This window comes from Chinchilla lanigera, unplaced genomic scaffold (genome assembly GCF_000276665.1).
Source record: "Chinchilla lanigera isolate Chin_1 unplaced genomic scaffold, ChiLan1.0 scaffold00027, whole genome shotgun sequence".
NCBI classification, from domain to species: Eukaryota; Metazoa; Chordata; class Mammalia; order Rodentia; family Chinchillidae; genus Chinchilla; species Chinchilla lanigera.
Genome location: NW_004955428.1, coordinates 24,408,402 through 24,422,539, shown reverse-complemented (window position 1 = coordinate 24,422,539; position 14,138 = coordinate 24,408,402). Strand labels below are relative to the sequence as shown.

The window sequence follows — 14,138 nt, the reverse complement described above, 5'->3', positions numbered from 1 at the left end:
TGCCAAAAAAAAAAAAAAAAAATCACTGGAAGAAAGATAGCGTCTTCAATAAATGGGCTGGAAGAATTGGCTTGCCACCTGCCAAAGACTGAAAATAGATCCAAGTCTACCACCATGCACCAAACTCAAGTCAAAATGGATCACAGATCTCAATATTAAAACAGAAACACTAAATCTATTGGAAGAGCAAGTAGGTAAAAACTTTGAAGACATAGGGGGAGGCAGAGAGTTCATGAACAAAAACCAAACTGCATGGGAAACACCTCAAAGAATCAACAACTGGGATCTCATTCTACTGAAAAGTTTCTGCACATGTAAAGAAATCACCAGCAAAGTAAAAAGAAAACCCACAAACTGGGAAAAAATTTTAGCTAATTGTCCCTTGGACAAAGGACTTGTATCTAGAACATACAAAAAATTAAAAAATATCAGCCCCACCAAATTTAAAGACCCAATCCAAAAATGGGCAGCTGAGATGAATACACACTTCTCAGATAAAGAAATACAAATGGCAAATAAATACATTAGAAAATGTTCAACATCATTAGTCATTCAAGAAATGCAACTTAAAACAACATTTAGATTCCATCTCACCCCAGTAAGAACGGCTAGCATTAAGAAATCACCCAATAGGGCTAGGGAGTTAGCTCAGTGGCACAGTGCCTGCCTGGCAAGCACGAGGTCATGAGTTTGATTGCCAGTACCGGAAAAAAACTAAAAAAGAAAAAAAAAAAAAAAAAAAAAAGAAATCAACTAATAACAAATGCTGGCGAGGCTGTGGAGAAATAAGAACTGTTCTCTACTGCTGGTGGGAATGCAGACTGGTGAAGCCACTGTAGAAATCAGTTTGGTGATTCCTCCTAAAACTAGGTCTAGAGGTCCCATTCAACCCAGCTATTCCCTTTCTGGGTATTTTCCCAGAAGAACTAAAATTATCATATCACAGTGATATATGTGCACTTATGTTCATAGCACAATTTGTTACTGCTAAATTGTGGAAGCAACCCAAATGTCCATCCACTGATGATTGAATAAAAAAATTGTGGTACTTTTATATAATGGAATATTACTCAGCTATAAAGAATGATAAATTCAAGGCTTTTATAGGTAAATGGTCACAGCTAGAGACTACATTCATAACTGAAATAAATCAGACCTGCACGTGCAAGCACCACATTGCCTCACTAGTGTAAAACCTGTAAGAATGAATAAAAACTAGGAGGTAGGATAGAAATTGTGAAACGAAAGGAAAATGCTCAAGAGGAGAGGGCAACTGGGATGTGGGAAAAGAGAAGAGAAAAAAGGAGAAATTTTGTATGTATGTATACACAGGATAGTTGACGTAGTTGTTCTACTGTCTTCTATTTCTTTGCTGAAAAAAACAGTTAATGAGTCCTTGATTGATCAGTATTGCATGTCTCTATTTGTTTTCATGAGAAACCACTTTGAAGCTTTCAATATGTAATACAACAAGCATTGTTAATTTCCTACCACTTTGTTTGTAACTCTGTATTATTTGTATTGTTCTTTTGCTATTTTGTAAGTGGTTATCTGTCTGTTAATGTTTTCCTTCTTTTATTTTTAAAATTAAAAAATAACAGTGTAAGCTTGGAAAAGCTATTTAATGTTTCTTGGTACCTCACTTCCCTCATCTATAAATGGAGCACCCAGTATAACATTCAATTTGCATTTTGTTATTCTGATTTAAATAAGATACTACTTCTTTTAGTTCTTGGCATGCATTGATAATGAGATAAATGTTGAGTAAATGAAATCATGCATAAGTACAATTTAAAAAGTGACAGCATAAAATTTTAGCTGAATAAAATAATCAAGTCATATTATTTCAGAGTGAGGAAAAATTTCTCACTAATTGACAAATCAACTAAAGTATTGACTTTTCAGAGTAGCTTAGAATATTACTTTCAATCACTTTCAACCATAACTAAAAAATACTTTATATATGCCTCATCAAAACTTTATATATTTTTGACACTTTTAAAATTTAAAAGTTAAATTTAATAGTGACTATTAAATTTAAATTTAAATTTAAAATAGTGACTTTGTTACTTTTGTTTTTTAAAATTTATTTTCAAAATAAAAGAAGGAAAACATCATAACAAATAGACATCCAAAATAGCATAGGAACAATACAAGCAATACTGAATTATAGACAAAGTGGTAGGAAATTAATAATGGTTGTTGCGTTACATATTGATATCTTCAAAGTGGTTTCTCAGGAAAACAAATAGAGACAAGGAAGATGGATCAAATAATTAATCATTAACTGATCCTTTCAGTAAAGTGATAGAAGACAGTAGTACAACTATGTTAGCTATCCTGTATATACATATATACATAATTTCCCCTTCTTTTTCTCTTTTCCCTCATCCCAGTTGCTCTTTTCTTTTGGGCAGTTTCCTTTTGTTTCACAATGTCTGTCATACACGGTAATTTTTCATCCCTTTTTCAGGTTCTTATACTAGTGAGACAATACTTTGCTTAGACATGCAGGTCTGATTTATTTCACTTATGAGTATGGTCTCTAGTTGTGACCATTGAACTGTAAATGCCTTGAGTTTATCTTTCTTTATAGCTGGATAATATTCCATCATATAAAAATACCACAATTTTTTAATCCGTTCCTCAGTGGATGGACATTTGTGTTGCTTCCATGATTTAGCTATGACAAATTGCGCTGCTATAAACTTGGGTGCACATGTATCTCTGTGATATGATGTTTTCAGTTCTTCTGGGAAAATGCCCAGAAGGGGAATAGCTGGATTAAATGGGACCTCTAGACCCAGTTTGCTGAGGAATCTCCAAACTGATTTCCATAGTGGTTTCACCAGTCTGTATTCCCACCAGCAGTGGAGAAGAGTTCCTTTTTCTCCACGGCCTTACCAGCATTTGTTGGTGGGATTTTGTTACTTTTAAACAAATTCAAAATAGTACTTGTTAGTTTTTGTTCACAATAAACAAAATTATTTTTCATATCTAGTGATTTGAAAGACACATTTTAAAGCACTGGTGGAAATGACATTGGGTTTTAAATTGCAGAATAAAATATAAATATTGAGCTGATTCTTCCATCAATACGCCAGTGTAGATACTGTGTAGAGACTGATACTTAAAACTTCAAAAAGATCTGGAATAAATTCTAATGGATATGTGTGTTTTACATTGATGCATTCACTAAAATTAACAGAAGAATGAAGATTCAGTAGTAGTAAATACACACATGCACACACATAACTATAACTAAAACGTGAGCAAAGGGAGTGAGGAAGTACTGCAGCGGGAAGGGTTTGCCCAGTGTGAAACCATCTGGACAGGTTCTCTAGTGTTCTAAAGGGAAAGGAACTCTCCGAGCGTCAACAAACTAGAAATAGATTCAACAAGAATCTACGGGCTCTAGAGCTAAAATACACCGAGTCACGTATAACCACTAATACAGTAGTGGAAAAAACACTTGAATTCATTGTGGTGAAAAACATTTTCAAGTTTCCACCCAACACGTTTTCATAAAGTAAACACAAAATTACGTGTACTGAGCTTACACAGGCAGAAAGTCCGATTAGTAAGAGGCTCCAGGAAGGAAAAAGTAAAGCAATAAACAGATTAATAGCACCAAGATACTGGAGAAATTATATCGATAGTGAAATATAATTATGTATGAATTAAAGAGAAAAATAAAAGCAGCCAAGAAAATCTCAAAGAAATGGCTAACAAAGATATGAAAAATATAAATGATTAGTAATCAAGGAAATTCAAATTAGATTAAAATAGATACTAGTTTTATCCAGCACATCGGGAGGAGTTTAGAACTGGCAGTAGTAAGTTTTGGCAAAAATGTGAAGCAAAGGGAACTTTTATACTCTCCCAGTGAGAATGTGAATTAGTAAAATCATTTTGTAAAACAATTTTGCATAACTTATAAAAATGAACACGTGTATAATCAACAACTTGGCAATTCTAGAAAAACTCGAAACAAAAGTTGTTTATAAAGCAACTGTGTCAGAGTTTGTCACTGGGAAAGTCTGAAGCCAGTGACGTCTGAGACTGCTTGCTTCCTGCGACTTAACTCTCCTCGATTTTGCTTCCCTGCTGTCCAGCTCTTCACCCTCTCTCAGTAAAGAGCATGAACTCTTCTCATGAATTCAGGGTCAGATAACTTGGAGATCATCCTTGTCCATGTCTTTATTCTCCATATATTCTCTTTACTGAAATCTGTTGAGTCCTTGGGTTGTATTCATGAGAGTTCTTTTGCCTTTTATTAAAGGAAAGTCAATATGCCTTGCTTCAATGAGTATTACCATAGTACATTTTCCCAAGGTGAAAAACGGAATAAATGTGAGAGTACAGAAAGGGACAAGTCCCAACACTGATTTCAGGGCAGGAGCCTTTAATCATTAATCAAGATATTTTGAGTTTAGCAGACTTTACTGCTCCTGTTATGGGAATGTGGGAGAGAGAGAGAGAGAGAGAGAGAGAGAGAGAGAGAGAGAGAAAGAGAGAGAGAGACTCAGAGAGAGAGATAGAGAGAGACACAGAGAGAGACATATATATAGAGAGACAGAGACAGAGAGATTTAGTTAAAGATAACTTCTGTTAAGCCGTGTTTTGGCTTCTGTTGGAAAGTTCTTTATTGACAAAGTTGCAAAATAGGATTGCAGAAGGAATGACAATTGTTTACAACAATATTTTTTACCACCAAATTTTTTTTTTTTTCTCAAAGAATTCGTTAACTTAGTAGGAGGCCCCTGGGAATAAGTTCAAGAGAAAAATGCTATAAAATATTAAGTCTTAAACCTATTTCCTTTTCACAAAGCCATTTCAGATAGCTTCAAAATTCATCCCAAGTGCATACTTTAAAGCACAGTTAAAGTACATCCTAACAGCTTTAACACTGGGTGATGTTCATTCTTCCACATTTATTTGACACATTTCCCAAGGACGCCAATAACTTTCGGGATACAATAGCCAAAACCTACCAGAAAATATGAATATGGATTTTTCAGATACACTAGTAATGTAGTTAAAAGCATTTTAGTAATTATCTGTCAATTATTATGTTTACATTTTATAAAATGGTTAATACAGTAAAAACATTAACAAAATAATATTATATGATAAATGTCTGACTCATATATTAATAGCATATATATGTAATTTTATGTTACTGAATAGCAGCTAGTGTAATTATGTATTTTTGTGCTTTTAGATTTTTTACATTTTAAGAGGAAAAAAAACAATAAAAAGACACCAAATATTAAAATAAGATAGTAGGAGAATAACAATGATTAAGACATTGCATATTGTTATCTTCAAATTAGTTGTTCAGGTTACAAGATATAGCCATGGAAAATTGATCAAACAATATATGTGTAAACTTTTCTTTTTAATGAACTAAGAGAAATTAGTAGTATAACTGCCATATACATACATATATTTCCTTTTCCTTTTCTTCTTTTCTCTTTTCTCCCAGCCCAGTTTCTCTTTCCTTTTGAACCATTTCTTCCCACTTCACAATATCTATATTGTACATTTTGATCCTTATTTACTGTTTCAGCTTCTCACACTAGGGAGACAATATGATGTTTGTACATGGCAGTCTCATTTATTTCATTTACGAGTATGGTTTCAAGTTTCATTTATTTACCTAAAAAGTCTGAAGCTTATCATTCTTTATAGCTGAGTTGTACTCCACTGTATAAAAATACCGCATATTTTTTACTCATTCCTTGATTGATGGATATTTGGGTTGTTTCCAAGATTTAGCTATTACAAATTGTGCTGCTATAAGAATGGGAGTACGTATACCACTGTGGTTTGATGTTTTCAATTCTTTGGGAAAAATATCCAGAAGGGAAACAGCTGGGTTGAGTGAGACCTCTAATCATAGATTTTGAGAAATTTCTACACTGATTCCACAGTGGTTGCACCAGTCTACACTTCCACCAACAGTGGAGAAGTGTTCCTTTTTCCCCACAGCCCTGTCAGCATTTGTTATTGGTTGATTTTTTTTTTTTTTTTTTTAGGATAGCCATTTCTTCTGGAGTGAGATGCAATCTCAGTATTGTTTTAATTTGCATCTCTTGAATGACCAATGATGTCAAACATTTTTTCTTATATTTATTTGTTATTTGTATTTCTTCATCTGAGAAGTGTGTATTTATTTCAGATGCCCATTTTTGGATTGGGTCTTTGAATATGGGAGCTTGATTTTTTAAAATTCTTTACATGTTCTGGAAAGATGACCTTTGTCTGAGGAACAGTTTGCTAAAATTTTTTCCCAATTTATGGGTTTTCTTTTCACTCTGTTGGTGATTTTGTTTGATGTGCAAAAACTTTTTAATAAGGTGAGATCCCAGTTGTTGATTCTTTGAAGTATTTCTGGTGCAGCATGGGTTTTGTTCGTGAACCCTTTGCCCACACCAATGTGTTCAAGATTTCTACCTACTTTATCTTCCAGTAGATTTAGTGTTTCTGTTTTAATATTTAGATCTTTGATCCATTTTGAATTAGTTTAATGCATGGTGGTAGATATGGGTCAGTTTTAGTCTTTGGAGTGAAGACAGCCAGTTTTTCCAGCACCATTTATTACAGAGGCTATGTTTCTTCCAGTGAACATGTTTGGCCCTTTTGTCAAAGATAAGGTGGCTGAGTGTGTTTGTAGTTATATCTACATCTATTCCACTGATCCTTGGATCTCTTTTTTGCCAGTACCATGCTGATTTTACCACAGAATCTTGTAATATAATTTCAAATCAGGAATTGTGATGCCTCTTGCTTTCCCTTTGTTGCCCAGGATTGCCTGTACTATTGTAGATCTCTTCTAGTTCAAATGAATTTTAGGAATGTTTTCTGTAGTTCTGTGAGGAATGCTAATGGTGTTTTGATTGGGATTGCATTAAATCTGTACAACAATTTTGGGTGTATGCTGTTTTCACTAAGTTGTTTTTTTCTACCCATGGGCAAGTGATATCCTTCCATTTTCTGATATCCTCCTGCTATGCTATTAAATTTCATTATTAAATCTAGAAGTCTTTTGGTGGAATTTTTGGGTTCTCCTATGTAGAGTATCACATCTTCTGTGAATAATGATAATTTAACTTCTTCCTTTCCTTCCTTATTTCTTTTTTCTCCATTCATTGTTTAATTGCTCTGGCTAATGTTTCAAGAACAATATTGAATAAGAGTGGTCATACTGGACATTCTTGTCTTATTTCCTTTAGAGTGAAAGCTTTCAGTCTTTGTCAATTTAGTAAAATGTTGGCTGTTGGTTTGTCATATATGGATTTTATCAGATTGAAGTAGACCATTTATTCTGATTTTTCTGTACTGTTTTTCTCATGAAAGAGTGTATTGAAGTGATCATGAGATTTTTGTCTTTAGCTGTGTTGATATGGTGTATTATATTTATTGCAACCCTGCATTCCTGGGATGAATCTTACTTGGTCATGGCGTATAATCTTGATGATTGGCTGTATTCTGTTTGCTAGTACCTTATTGAGGATTTTCCCATCTATGTTCATTAGAGAGACTGGTCAATGATTCTATTTTTTTTTTTTTAAGTTGGGTCTTTTTCTGTTTTTGGTATCAGGGTAATACTTGTTTTTAGGAATGAGCTAGGGAGTTTTGCTTCCCTTTCATTTGCATTAAAGAGTTTGAAGAGTGTGGGCATAAAATCTATAAATTTCTTGTAGAATTCAGCAGTGGACCTTGGCATTTCTTTGCTGGTAAGCTTTTAATATACTTTCAGTCTCATTAACTGATATTGGGTTATTCAGAATTTTTATCTATTCTTGCTTCAGCTTTGGTAATTCATACATTTCTAGGAGTCTGTCCATTTCTTCTATTTTCCACTCTATGAGAGTAAGATTTTCCAAATAGGTATTAATGATCTTTGAATTTCTGCAGGACCTGTAATGATTTCACCCTTTTCATTCAGTAGTGCATGAATTTGAGTCTTTTCTTTCCTTTTTTGATAAGGTTAGTTAAGGGTTTATCAATTGTATTCTTTTGAATGACCAACTCTTCAATTCATTAATTCTTTGTATTGTTTTCTTAATCTCCATTTCATTATTTTCTGCTCTGATTTTTGTAATTTCCTCCCTTGTATGGGCTTTGGGTTTGTCTTGCTGTTCTGTTTCTAGAAGCTTGAGGTGCAATGTCAGGTTTTTTATTTGTGCCCATTCTGGTTTGATGGGAGAATTCACTACTGTAAATTTCCCTCTTAAGACTGCTTTCATTGCATCCCACAGGTTCTATTATGTGTACCTACATTCTCAGTTAGTTATAGATATTGTTTAATTTGCTTTTTAATTTCATCTCTGACCCATTGGTTGTTCAGGAGGGTGTTATTTAATTTTCATGTTTTTATGAAGCTTTTGTGGTTTCTTGTGCCATTAATTTTCAATTTCATTGCACTATGGTCAGATAATATGCATGAGATAATTTCAATTCCTTTGCATTTACTGAAGCATATTCTGTGGCCTAGTATATTTTCTACTTTAGAGAACATTCCATGTGCAGCTGAGCAGAATGTGTATGCTGATTATTTTTGATGGAAAACTGTAAACATTGGCTAAGTCCATTTATTTGCAGATTTGGTTCTGTTCTGATATTTCTTTGCTGATTCTTTTGTCTAGTTGATCTATCTTTGCGTCAGTGGAGTATTAAGTTCTCCTGTTACAAAAGTGTTATTGTCTATTTGATTTTTCATGTCTATTAATAATTGTCTTATACTGTTGAGTGCTCTCATATATGGTGCATACATATTTATGATTATTATCCCTTGCTCTGGAAGTTTTCCCCTAACAAGTATGTAGTGACCTTCTTTATTTCATGATCATTCATGGTTTGAAGTTCACATTGCCTGCAAGTAAAATAGCTACCCCTGCTTTTTTCTGGATTCTTATTATATGGCGGATTATTTTCCATCATTTGATTTTCAGTCTATGAATTTTTTATTCAGCTAAATATGTTTAATGCATACAGCATACTATTGGATCTTGTTTTTTGATTCATTCTGACAGGCTGTTGCTTTTGAATGGTGACTTGATCCAATTTACATTGATGATTATAACTGATATGTATTGGCTTATCTTTGTCATGATATTTTCCTGCTCTTGGTTCCCTGCTGTTTTCCTCTGTTTAATTGCTTGCTCTTCTGGTGATTTCTTTTTGTTGTTATTCTTGGAATTGTGGTCATTTTTATTTCCTTCTAAAACAGCTTTTAGTACTCTATGTAGGGTGGGTTTGATGGTCATGAAATTTTTTCAGTTGCTCTTTGCCATGGAAATATCTTTTTTCTCCTTTAATTTTGAAAGAAAAATTTTCAAGGTACATCAGTTTGGGTGGAAGTTATTTTCTTTCAGGACCTGAAATATTTTACTGTAGGCTCTTCTTGACTTGATGTTTTGTGTTGAGAAGTCTGCAGTGATTTGATGAGCTTTCCTTTGTAGGTAATTTTTTCTTTTCTCTAACAGCTTTTAATATTCTGTTCTTGTGCTGAATTTCTGGAATCTTGATTATTTTATGTCTTGGTGTAGTTTTATTTTGGTCATGGTTGTTTTTGGAGTTCTATATGCTTTATTTATTTGTATGTCAATTATTTCATCCCTGCTTGGGAAATTTTCTGCGAAGAGTTTTTTTAAAGGCATTTGCACTGTCTCCAGCTTTCTTGTTTACCCCAATCAATCTTATGTTATTATTCTTTTTTTTTGTCTTCTAGTCATTGGATTGATTTTTCATGGTCTCTTATTTTTTTAAAGATATCTTTCTTGGGGAAATTATGTAAGTATAAACAATCTTGTATGTCTCTATTTGTTTTCTTGAGAAACCACTTTGAAGATATTTATAAGTAATACAACAACTTTGTAAATTTCCTACAACTTTGTCTGTAACTCTGCTTTGTTTGTATTGTTCTTATGCTATTTTGTAAATGGTTGTCTGTTTGTTAATATGTTTTCCTTCATTTATTTCTTAAAATAAAAAAATAAAGATATCTTTCTTATCATGATCACCAGCTGCAGTTCTGTCTTCAAGATCTGAGATTATACCCTGTCTTTCATTCAATCTGTTGCATATACTTTCAATGCAGGTTTTAAGTTCTTAGATTTGTGTTTGGATTTGTATTATGGATGTCATTTCTTTCCTAAATTGGACATTTTTTATGTCTATCATTTTTCTAAGCTCATATATTCTTTTACCTTCTCTAATATCTTTGATTTTAAGCAGCATTTATTTTTGTACCTGAGAAATTATTTTGTCTAGAGCCTTTTTCACTTGTTTTTTCACTTCTGTTGCTTTCATTTCAGAAACTTCCAGTATTTGACTATTAATTTCATCTATCTCATTATGCTCCAGGCTTGTTCTGGATGGACTTGGGGTCTGTGGTTGCATTTTCTTCTGCATCTTGTCATTTACTATTTTCTCTATTTTAAAATTTTGTTTTCTGTGTTGATGGTTGTCAACTTCTTATGAAAGATAACTTTATCACTAGTATTAGGCCTTCCCTAGGAGATTTCTATTCTTCAGGGATACTTTCTAGGTGGAGGTGGTTCTTTATATCTATCCCAAGAACTTACCTTCCCAATTTGTAAAAGATACAAAGTTACTATTTGGCTTAGCAAACAATCTTTCAGTACTAGGCTGCAGCAATGATTATGATCACATGCAATCACAGTGTTACCATACAACAGAGAGAAACAGATTATAGCAAGTAGGACATCCTGGCTAAAGTAGTACAATTAGTAATAACAATAGTTTCAAATAAAGCTTAATTATTGACAAACTACAGTAACAATTAACCTGCTGCCTTTAACCACAGGAGTAAACTCTAACATTATGTAATAAAATCAAACATATACCATGTACTTGTATCCAGTGATTTTCCCATTAGTGGAGTGATTTTACCCTTCTATGGAGAGTGGGGGGGAGGTTAAGATGGGTAGAGGAAAAGATTAAGTGATGAATGAGGTCAAATATAGTACAGTCAATACTGGAACTCACAGGATGATCATCTGAGTTTTGGGAAACTGGAGGATGCAGGGGGGAAAGTGTGAAATAGAATAGGAAGGAGTAATCAAAAAGGAAGGGACAATGTCTACTCACTTGAAATTTTAAATTTAAGAAGTATTTGAGGAAAGAGTGTCAGTAGAAGAAAACAAAAAAAGAAAGTTGGGAAACCTGAACAGTGAAAAAAAGATGGAAAGATGAAGAGAATGAAAAAGATAAGTAAGAAAAAAGCAGACCAGAAAAACAGACAAAGAGAAAAAATAAAACCAAAACACCCCCATAAAATACAAAACAAGACAAGATGACATCCAACCAGGCAGGACAAGGAGTCATTTAGACAAACATGGGAGAACAAAAGTAGTAAAATAATGTTGGTGCAAACAGTTCTGTGATAGTGTCCATGTCAGATCTCAGAAATGTGCTGTGTACTCCAGTCAAGATTGCCACAGAAATTTTGCTGTCTATGGAGCTGATCTTGGCCTCTGGATGTGGAGGCTGGGACTGGTCTTCTGCTGTTGGTGCTCTCTAGAGTCCAACTACTAGCTCCTCTCTACTGCTTTCGACACTTCCACATTGCTACTCCCTCCGATTACTCCACCCACCAAAGGCATGTGTTATATTGTTTTAAATTATTCCCCCAAATGAGGCAATATTTGCCAAAATAAAATTGTATAAATTATAAATTTTAGGTTTTTCCTTCCCTTGTTTCTTGAATTATAGCCTAGTACATACTATTTTAAATTAATAAAATAACATATCTATGCATCTTATAAAATACTTTAAAATAGATAATTAAATACAATCAATATATTTTGATTTTTATTGTCTTGTATGTATACAATTTTAAGGACATACTTTTAATTTATTTCAGAATAATATTAATACTATTACTGAATTTTTTTTTAATTTAGGAATTTAAATTCTGTAAGCAAATAGCTTTGACAGTAAAGACTGCCTTTGGTAATTAGCTTTCATGATAGATCTGTTGAAAAAATTAATTAAGCCACATCCACAGGACCATAATTTTGATAGGTTTGGTGTATCTATACAATTATTTCTGTCTTTATCATTTATTAATCCATAACCTCTAAGTTGTAATAAAACTGACACTATTTTGATTTCCTGAAATCCTCCTGAGAAACTGTGTGAGGTTAAAGGAGGCATCCATATGTAAAAGCACAATATGCAAAGTAAGTAGTTATCTGATAAGCAGAAAATATTTTTGTGTGTTTTTTCCTGGAACTTAATAAAGGATAAATTCTAATGACTGAGAAAATCTCCTCCTGTACAAAAGAGAGTTTATAAATTTTTGACTAATTTAAAACAAAAAGAATGCTTGATCTGCCAGATCTTTAAATTTGTTTTTTCTTTCAAATGAGAACTTGTTGTGTGGGTTTTTAAGCATCTTATCTTGGGGGCAGTTAAATGAATTGAACCATAATTTGAAAAGGCAACTTTCATTCCAAATTTTGTACTTATCTAAACATAATATGTAGTATATATTTTCATGCAAACAGAGGAAGATAACCGATGCTAAATTTGTGTATGCTGTAAACTCATTAAAAACCCTCAGATTAACTTTCTATGATGTTCATTTCAAATAAAATATTTTATGCATACTAATTTGATTCCTGTTTAGAGTTTGCAAGTTCAGATTTTGATCAAAAGGTAATGCAAACAGTCTAGGCTTAGAACTTTACAGAAAAAAAAACAAATAAAATTTATTATAAAATTTTCACTTACTACATTTCTTAGACTTATGTGAGATCATGAACTGCAAAAGAATCTCATATAGGGGATTCATAATGGGAATCATAATATAGGTCACATGATTTTTCATGCAGTAAATCAAATGGAATCAAATTTGGAGGAAAAAAAATATAATTTTTAACCAAAGAAGGTCTTCATCATGGTTATCATGTTTCCCCAAATGGATTATCAAGTATGCTCAATTATTTTTGCTGATAGTAATATTTTGGAACCACTTGGCTGGTAACAGAATTTGTTGCCTGATATTTAGAGTCTGTATATTCTATCAACAACAACACTTTGAAAGTTGTATTAGTTTTGAAATCCAACAATGAAAATTCTTCAGCATAGCAAAATTTAAGTTGATGAGTGTGTAACATTAGTGTGTAACATTGGCAAACTGGTAAAAGGGTATAAAAGAGAAAGTGAAATGTGAGCCCTATAAGATTTTGGGACCTCAAGTACATTTTCTAGCAGATTAAGTACAGGAAGGAGTATATAGCCAAGTTGCAAATAATGCTGTTGATTAACTTAAAACAGTCCTGCTAAGAAAGATCTTTTTGTAGTTCTAACCTCTTACTTGGTAGACTCCTACAATGGGATAATCACATCATGCAGGCTGGAGAAGTAGTACCAAGGGTCTTTTTCTGTTGAGGCATCATCTTCTTAAAGAGAATCAGCAATCTGATTGCTTTTCTCTAATACATTTGTGGAGTAACTGGACAGTAAGATTTAAACCATGTTGGAGTTTTGCTATGTCAGTTACAGGTAGAAATTGGAAGTGTACTGAAGGAATTATGCACATGTTTAATTAATTTTGGAATGAGAATGGGGGATGGTGAGGTACACATTTTTAATATTTGGGTACTGGAGAAAAACAGGCAAAGGCATTAAGGTGAGAAGTTTAAAGGACTGGTCATATATTCTGCCCTATGTTTGTTAACTCCATGCAAAATTACTAATTTATAGGATTGTAGGGGCCATTATTGCTCATTTTGTAACTTCTAGTCTATTACCCTAGTTTCACAGATGAAGACCCAGTGACATTAATGAGAAGATTTTGCCTAAAATTCTTTCAGCAGTAGGACTAAAACTAGGTTTTTGTGGTTATTGTTGGATCTTTGCTCTTTTTCTATTCTTCTTCAACTAGTTTTATTCCAATATTTTGGTTTCATAATATGTATTGTCCCCATTCCCCATAGAATTCACATTTTCTCTCTTGTGAAAATAAAATGAAGTGATTACTTAACATTTTACACTTCAAATGCAGAAAAGACCTTAATGGTAATAGTTTGGATTTATTCTATCCCAGTGTCCTGGGGAATCACAGTCTTTCAATATGTACAGATTTTTGTCACCATTAA

The 14,138-nt window shown here is 33.0% G+C and overlaps 1 protein-coding gene across 2 annotated transcripts in view; it reads right to left on the bottom strand.

The window, feature by feature from the left end:
* Ndst4 (N-deacetylase/N-sulfotransferase (heparan glucosaminyl) 4) overlaps positions 1-14,138 on the bottom strand; it is a 259,969-nt gene that overhangs the window by 214,016 nt on the left and 31,815 nt on the right. The gene's annotated exons all lie outside the window — the stretch shown is intronic.